General features: G+C 46.4%; 1 long non-coding RNA gene across 1 annotated transcript; it reads right to left on the reverse strand.

Annotated features, from left to right (window-relative positions):
• Nucleotides 1–6,002: 6,002 nt before the first annotated feature.
• Nucleotides 6,003–7,224, reverse strand: LOC127681947 (uncharacterized). Its single transcript, XR_007977288.1, has 2 exons — nt 7,052–7,224; nt 6,003–6,248 (listed from the first exon to the last, which is right to left on the reverse strand). It is a non-coding gene; the product is annotated as an uncharacterized LOC127681947 (long non-coding RNA).
• Between the last annotated feature and the right edge of the window lie 1,608 nt (nt 7,225–8,832).

The following is an 8,832-nucleotide window of genomic DNA, read 5'->3' on the forward strand; positions in this document are numbered from 1 at the left end:
GGGCTATGACAGGCTGAATGGAGCTGCAAGGGTGAGGTAAGGGGTCTGGGAGGGGTCTGTGTAGGTAACAGTTCTTGGGCCATAGGAGACAGAGGGAGTTGTATATGTCAGTCTTTGGAGCCAGTGAGGGTATTTTTCTCTTCAGTCTTACAGGGGCTCCCAGGGACAGTCAGAGCTAAAGGAGGGGCAGAGGGACCAGGCCAGAAAGCCCTCCCAGAACTTCCCAAGGCTCTCATAAATTCCTGGAATTCTGAACTGCTTGCCCTCTGGTGTTTTCTGTGGAAACCCGGAAGGCTGTGATTCACGTCAGGACTGATAGTGCCTGCTGGGCTGGGAACCCCAGAGTCATGAGGAGGAGGGGAGGCCTGCCACTCCCCATAACTGCCTGCATGGTGTCTCAGGCCCCAGGCCAGCTTCCTCATGGTTGGACCCCCATCCCCAGGACAGTGGCAGGTTCCCTTAGGGCAGTGGTCCCTGGAGATGCCGAGCCTGGCTCGGAGCATCGCCTGAGTGCTGTGGGCCCACTCCTGCCCCCTCTCGCTTGGTTCCCAAAGCCCCTCTTGGGAGTAGAGATGGGATCGCCTCTGTGCCTATCTTCCTGTTTGATCTGTCTGGGAAACTTCTACCCTGTGTGCAAGAGCCATTCTAGATGGAAAGAGGATGGTTGGGTAATTAGAATCGCTGGTGGCATCCTTTGCAAGCTTACAGTTGTTTCTGTAGTTGTTTCAAGTTACATTTGTTACTATGAGGGAGAGGGCTTGGTCAGAAGATAACAGAGCTTCTGGGAAGATGGAACTCGGAAGTCTTGGAAGCAGGAGCCTTTCCCCCTTGTGAGCCATCTCTGGATGGCTTTGGATGTTTAAGACCATCAGAGAGAGGGACCCGAGACATTACCCTTGTGGTTAGGGAGAGGCCTGAGGCCTGAGGCTCACTCTCCCCACATCCCCCTTCTCTCCCTCTGGCCTGTCTTAACTGCCCCACTCCCCCACGACTTGGCTAGCCTGTCCCTGAGCTACACCCTACCAGCCCTTGTAAACCCCGCCCCCTGCCCCCAGGGTCCTCTGCTTCCTGACTCTCTGTCCTCCAAGTCTGCAGGTGAATGTAATGAGTCTCTTCCTGTGTTTCAGGCTTTCCGGAGGCTACTGGGGCTCTGTCTTCTCTCTCAGGACAGGCTCAGGAGGATGATCCGTTCCAGGACCTCGTAGTGGAGTGATCTGAGTAGTTGACATTTCGGAAACTCCGAAGTCTGCCCGTGTTTCAGCAGTGGGGACTTCAGGACCTTGATGTAGGTGTGGTGAAGACTCACGCGATTCCCTCAAAGGCCCCTTTCTTACTAGCTACTCTCAGAAGTTGGATTCCTGAAGCAGAGGAGGCCTGTTCCTGAGAGCTCTGAGTGTGTGGTGGTGTGTGTGTGTGTGTCCAGCAAGACCTTGTTACACACTGGGAGGGACAGGTATAAATTATCACCTCTATTTCACCGAGAGGAAACCTTACCACCTCTGCCATAGGAGGCTGCCACTCTGGCCTTAGCTCTGGCTGGATCTAGACCACTGCCTTCTGTCTCTGCCTGGGGCCTTGGACTGCCTCAACCGGCTGGAGTCTGGTCCACAGGCTCTTTTTTTTTTTTTTTTTTTTTTTTACAAATTCCTTTCTCCCCATTCCTTACCCCTTTTCTCTCCTGTGCTCCTGTGGAGGCCAGGGAACAGCTTTCAGGAGTCAGGATCCTTCGTGCGGGTCTTGGGGATCAAACTCACACTGTCAGGCTTCGCAGCAACACTTTATCCACTGAGCCTGCTTGCCCGACAGTTCTTTTCTTTTCTAAGGAGAAGTATTTGCTACAAAAAAGAGTTACAAGTTTGTTGGGACTGGAAGTATTTGCTACCAAAAAGAGTTACAAGTTTGTTGGCACTGGGAGCTGGATGAGCACTTTCTGATGTAGATGTTGGGGTGCGCTCCCCACTTCTTGCAGGCTCTGCTTTAATGAATTCCTGTTACAGAGTTGTCACCCCAGCCCCTTTAGCATGCCTTGGCCAGAGGGATGGGTGACTTGGCTGTACAGCCTCCTTCCACACTCTTCCCTATTAGTCTGCTTAACCCTGTCTCCCAGAGCCAACACCATTGTGCTTTGGGGTTGCACAGCAACTGCTTCCGCCTCCTGGACAGAGGGGAATCTGGGAAGGAGAAGCTAAACACCAGGCCGCCTCCAGCTGGTGTGGCCGTGAGGGTGGTGATAAGCAGCAGTCCTGTGGCAATCTGGTCTGCTCGGAACAGCTCCTCCAGGTAGGTAGGTTTGTGCACACAGTTCCTCCCCACCGTCACCTCCGCTACAGATGAGTAAACAGGCAGACGCCACCGCACCACGAAGTTACAAGAACTAGCCAGGGAGGCCTCTCCTGCCCAGGAAGAGGGATTCAGCAGCTGTTCTAAATCTGCACAGTGAACCCTTGGCCCGGGTGCCTCTGGCAGGGGCTCACCTTGACTGGACAGCAAAAGCAGCAAGCAAACAAGGTTGTTCCTGATAGTAGGTTTTCTAAGAAAATGGAAGAAATAAACACCAGGGGGAATCTTTAAAAAAAAAAAAAAAAAAGGGAGAGCTGAGGTCTACCTGTATGGTGAGAGCTAGTTGGTATGGTAGGAGCTCCCATGCCACTGCCCCACAGCATGGTGTGGAGTCTGAGTTCAGCTGTTATAACTGTAAGCTGGGAGAGGAGATGTATGACTTCTCCAGACCCGGGGGGTTATTCTGGACAAACTGGTTTTCAAACCTGAGGGGTGGGAGATGCGATAAATTGCATGGTTTTGCAGCTTCTGGGCCCCCGGGGACATATGGTGGCAGTAGGCTGCTTCCCCGAGTTCTGTTTCCTGGAACTCTGGTCTTGTTTTTTTTTTTTTTTGGAGGGGGTGGGGTGGGGGAGGGAACTTCTTTATTAAGATCCTTTACAAATGAGCAATGGGGGTGCTGTTTTTCTGTCTGGCTACTTTCTGGTGGCAGGGGACATGTCCTTTGGGGGTTTTTTGGCCTTAGAGAGAGACTCTGTGACTTTTATAGTCCATTTTGCGTGTGTACCAGGTGGTCGTGGTGATGTGGTCCAGCAAGAATGTCTGTAAAAAGTTCAAAACACGGGGTAAACATGTCTGTTTGAGTACAATAAGGAGAAAGGAAGGAAGTAAGAGGAAGAGCCGGAATGGGTGGGGACCAAGAGCCCAGCAGAGAAAGGTTTTCCTCCTCTAGGTCTTTGGGTCCTATCACAAACCAGTTTTGAACTGTAGGTGTGGAAGCATCATTTTCCCTATGGGAGGGCACGAGTCCCTCGTTGGTAGTGGTCAGGAGGTTTTGGTCTGTTTGACCGCTCAAGAGTCAAGCGGATCTTGACTTGTTCTTCTCCGATCTTAAATTTCTTTGGTACACCAGGGCTAACATAATTCTTTGGGCCAGGTTCCAATCCTGGGAAACTGTGGTGACTAGTGCAACGGAAAACACTGTAGCAATGATTACCATGGGTCTAAAGGGAGAAAAGGGTCTTTGTCTCCTAATTTAGGATTGGTCAGTTTTAACAGGGACAAGATAGCTGACTGGCCCACAATTATGATGTCCTCACCAGGCCTTAAACTTATCAGGTATTAGAAGGGGATCCTACTAGCCAGGGGAGGGAGGCAGGGGAACAGGGAGGGAGGGAGGGAGGGACCTGCTGGGACTTTGTTTTAAGCTGCCAGACTTTTGTTTTAGGTGAGGAAGAAGTCAGCCATCTTGAAAGTTTGCCATTTTTTATTACCTAGTTGTAGTCCCTCTCCCTATCTGTATATCTATCAAGGATCTGTCTCCCTACTACTTACATTGTTCCCCTTTCTTAGAGGTCAGCCTAACTGCTGTTAAGGGTGGTTGGAAGCACAGACCATTCCAACTGCTTCCAACCTGGAAAAAGGGGTTGATATAAAAGGAGCATGTGTTAGAGCCACCAGAAGAGGGTTAATATAAGGACCATGGTAAAACTTTACAAATGACAGAGATCCACAACATAAAACAGGCCTGTGATGACATCCTAGGAGCATGCTAGGTGAACGAGGAGGCATCTGTAATGTGCAAAAAAAAAAAAAAAGTAGTTTCTACTGATAGTATAGGTGATAGGGCAGTTTTGCCCTTGTTAGAGGAAAGACCCCCTTGTCACCTTTCTCCAATGTAAGATGGGCATCACAGAGGAGGCCACTTGTTTGTCTCAAGAGTTTGAGAAGTGTTTCATCAGCCAGCTTAAATTCTGAGGTCAGCAATGGGCTGTCCTCTATTACAACCCTTGGGGAATATTAACAGACAGAGTTAATGAGGAGGATTTCTTAACATCTTGGTTAACCCAAGTTTTGTTTAGTAAGGTGAAATGTAATGATACAGACAGCAGGACTGTGTAGCAGAGCCCTGCAGGAGGATGAAGCATCTGTGCAATCAGCCCTTTGGTACACTAGTCTCTTATATAAGAGCGAGGACCTGGGAACTCCGTAAGAAAAGCCAACTGAAGCCAGCACCTAATGGACAGTTTAAAGGAGAAACCGAATCCCACCGGGTCACCTTTTTTATAGGATTGTCCAGAAATGTCCCATGGATACCACTGGGGTATCCTGAATCATTTTCCCCAGCCTTGATTTTGATGACAGGCTATCTGGTAATCTTATTTAATTGGGGAACAGGGTGGTTATGTGCAGAAGGACACATTTTCCAGAGGGGAAGTATGTGTTATAATTGGTGTCATCTTTTACAGTGTTGAAATGAGCCAAGGTCATGTCTTAGACCTGGGCAATTTTTTTTTTCAAGTAGAGAATCTTTAGTGAGAAATAGTAATAGCAGTGTAGTCCTTTGGGCTATTATAGACACACACTGCTCATTTTAATCCTGCTTATGGTTTTCTGTGGGGTGGTTAAGACCATGTAAGTGGCCAGAATTAGTCACCTTTTCTTTCCTGTGAAGGGCAGCTGAAGATCTGCTCCCCAAGGGTCACTTGGGCTTAGGAAGAGCTGCTGCTCTACCAGTCTTCCTTTTATCAGTTGTCCATCGATGTGAGGCTAAGTCAAAGACCTTGTTTGACCATGGCTTCAGTTGGAAACGTGGATGACATTTTCCCTCTGTGTTGACCTTCCTCTTTGTAGACTGGATACAGTTAGTGTGGTGGTTTGAATGAAAATGGTCCCCAGAGGCTCTATTGGGAGGTGTGGCCTTGTTGGGGTAGGTGTGGCCTATTGGAGGAAGTAAGTGCTCAAGCCAGGAATAGTGTCACTTTCTCTTCCTGCTGCCTGGTGGTCTAGATGCAGAACTCACAGGTGCTTCTCTAGCACCATGTCTGCCTGCATGCTTTCATGATTCCTGCCATGATGATAGGGGACAAGACTTCTAAACTCTAAGCCAGCCCCAGTGAGATGCTTTCTTTTAACCGAGTTCCCATGGTTATGGTGTCTCTTCAAAGCAATAGAAACCTTAGTTAAGCTAGTTAGGATCCACACAGTGGAGTCTGCATGACCTCCCTGAACAAGACGTTCCACAGTTACAGGATATTTTGACAGATATTCTACAATCCTCTAGGATTTTGATAACTTTGGAAGGCAAGGGGGGAAAAGTCTTTCTTTTTCATTCTTCTGATCACATCAGTACAGGTGACTGAATATGGTTATTGAACACCATAAAGAAGATACTAGCCTGATACTTTTAACTACTATGTAATATTTCAAAACTGAGGCACTTTTAAATAAACTTTGATTAGTTCATCCTTCTGATTGTTAACCTTTGACTTTAAAAACTACAAAAGGAGCCGGGCGGTGGTGGCGCACACCTGTAATCCCAGCACTCTGGGAGGCAGAGGCAGGCAGATTTCTGAGTTCGAGGCCAGCCTGGTCTACAGAGTGAGTTCCAGGACAGCCAGGGCTACACAGAGAAACTCTGTCTCAAAAAAACAAAACCAAAAAACAAAAAACAAAACAAAAAAAACCCCCAAAAAACAAACAAACAAAAAACCCCAAAAAACTACAAAAGGAATTTTACTGGATTTTCCCTCTTATTTACACAATAGTTTTGTGGGTTGAAAAGAAAGACTACAGTTTTCTTCCTAAGTATTTTGGGGGTTTGTGCCAGTTCTCCTGGAATTAAGCCAGTGGGGACCATGAGAAACATATTAGTATCATCTTAACCTCATCTGGAGGACAGATCAAGGTGAGAATCTCTGCCTTTGAAGAGATGGCCCCAGTTCTGTTCTACCGACAAATCCAGGCACCTGTAACAGAAGAAAGAGAACTTTTTCTTTTTTCCCAAAACATAAATAATGGCTTCAGGTCATGCTATATGCATTGACATAAACTAATGTTAGCTATCCTGTCATATAGACAGCAGTGGGACCCCAGTGCACCTCAGCTAATGAGAATGAGAATGAGAATGGCCCTTGGCCAGACAGAAGTTTTGAAAGTTTCTGGCAGGTGGAAGGGGAGAAGAAGGTACAGATTGCTCCAGGAGAAACAGAAAGGGCAATTCCTCTGCCTTAGCAGCTCTACAATCTCATCAATGTTCATAGTATATATTAATAACACGTGCATATGTTATATATATATTTAGATCTAGATTACACTTATGGTGACTTACTTGAAGTTCACCACATGTGAAGTGGACTTAAGTCCATAAAGTCTAGTCAGCTCCAAACATAAAAAGAAAAAAGGCATAAGAGGGTGGTAGCATTGAGCTATTCTTTTGTTTAATCTCTCTCTGCTGTAACTGACAGGTAAGTTCAAAAGCCAGGCAAGATGGTTCAGAGGTTAAGAGCACTGAGTGTTCTTCCAGAGGTCCTGAGTTCAATTCCCAGCAACCGCATGGTGACTCATGATCATCTGTAATGGGATCTGATGTCCTCTTCTGGTGTGTCTGAAGACAGCTACAGTGTGCTCATACACATAAAATAAATAATTCTTTTTTTTTTTTAAAGCCAGGATACCAGGGTGCCATGAGGCACAAACCAAAACACACTAGTGTGGAACAAAGCTGTGGAGACATCAGGCAGAACAGAGATTAAGAATCAGCAAAGCCTACCTCTCCAGCCTCCTGTCCAGGCAGGCTGCTCCTGGGTTGGCTGAAGCAAATACCCATTAGCAGTAGCTTGTCTGGCACATGGACTTTAATCTCTTGAGTCTGTTAGGATCTGTGCTTTATCAATATTCAGCGCTGGGCTACCACAAATCTCAAAGTGTTCAGTCTCTTTGTTATTCAGCCAGTGTTTGAATCATATGTCTGGGAAAACTCTTAGGTTCCCCTTTTGAGTCAGTAAATATGCAAAACCTGTACAGAATTAAAACAAAACATGGGCTGGAGAGATGGCTTATCCGTTAAAAGCCTTTTCTCAAATGGCCATCTTTATGATAGTATTAGCCCAAATAGTGACAAGTCACATAGTTACTTCCACCTTAATGAGGACACCAGCCAATGTGCTGGCAAACTGCATGGTCCTCTCTGTTCATGGTGAGCTCAGCTTCATTGGTAAAGTAAACCACCCCATCATGGGTCCGCACGGGATCCCCATGTCTCCCTGATTCAACGCACACAGTCACTCCCTTTGTTTTTTGAAATTCACCCTAAGGAAGCAATGAATTTTCTGTGTTTACTTGCAGAGACATGGCTGAGGGTTACAGACAGCCTTGGTGACCCAAAAGCAGCTACACTGGAAAGTCTTCACCCTGTAAGTCTACACGCTGTATGTATGAAGGCTTGTCCATAGCTGTATAGGTGGAGTTCCCTGTCCCTATTTTTTTTTCCCAGTTTATATCCTTCTGAAAAGTGTGAGGCAATGTATGATTAGGGCAGAATTAGATCCAATTGTCTGGGAGGAGAGGCTGTGTATTCAGATGAGGGTCCAGAGACCTCCTCATTCCCTCCTTTTCTGAAGGAACACCTATACTCAAGGAACCCACCTGTCATGACCTTTTTATAAGTAGGTACAGCTGGTCTTGTGAAGGTGGCAGTCTGACCCAGAGAGCAGTGCTATGTAATACCACCTTAAGAAAAGTGAATCCAAACTACATACATAAGATAATGTAACATGGGCTGGAGAGATGGCTCAGTGGTTAAGAGTACTTACTGACTGCTCTTCCAAACGTCCTGAGTTCAAATCCCAGCAACCATATGGGTGGCTCACAACCATCTGTAATGAGATCTGACGCCCTCTTCTGGTGTGTCTAAAGACAGCTATAGTCTGATGCCCTCTTTTTTTTTTTTTTTTTTTTTTGGATTTGTTTTTTTTTTTTTTTTCGAGACAGGGTTTCTCTGTGTAGCCCTGGCTGTCCTGGAACTCACTCTGTAGACCAGGCTGGCCTTGAACTCAGAGATCCGCCTGCTTGTGCCTCCCAGAGTGCTGGGATTACAGGTGTGCGCCACCACCACCCAGCTTGATGCCCTCTTCTGGTGTGTCTGAAGACAGCTACAGTGTACTTAGAAATAATAAATAAATCTTTCAAAAAAATATATTGTAACATTAGCATAACCTGTGTGCATGCTGTTAAAGTATGAAGCTTTGTTAAGTACCCTGTTAAACCTTATAGAAAGCACAAGACGGTCTTTGTACAGCACATGAAATCATCTGTCAGAGCTATGCTTTTCAACTAGTGTATGTAGCAGATACAAGAAGCACCATTTTGGCTAATAATATAAAGACGGTCTTGTATGGCATGACACACTTGCAACCTCCTCTAGAAAGCAGCTAAGGAAGCCCTGTCAGAACTCTCATATTGGAGTTATTGATAGAAAGAAAGTCCAGCCTGTCATCTCCAGAACCCATTAGATGCTTTAACTATAGATATCTCCATATCATGAGATAACTA

The sequence above is a fragment of the Apodemus sylvaticus genome, chromosome 1 (assembly GCF_947179515.1).
Source record: "Apodemus sylvaticus chromosome 1, mApoSyl1.1, whole genome shotgun sequence".
NCBI classification, from domain to species: Eukaryota; Metazoa; Chordata; class Mammalia; order Rodentia; family Muridae; genus Apodemus; species Apodemus sylvaticus.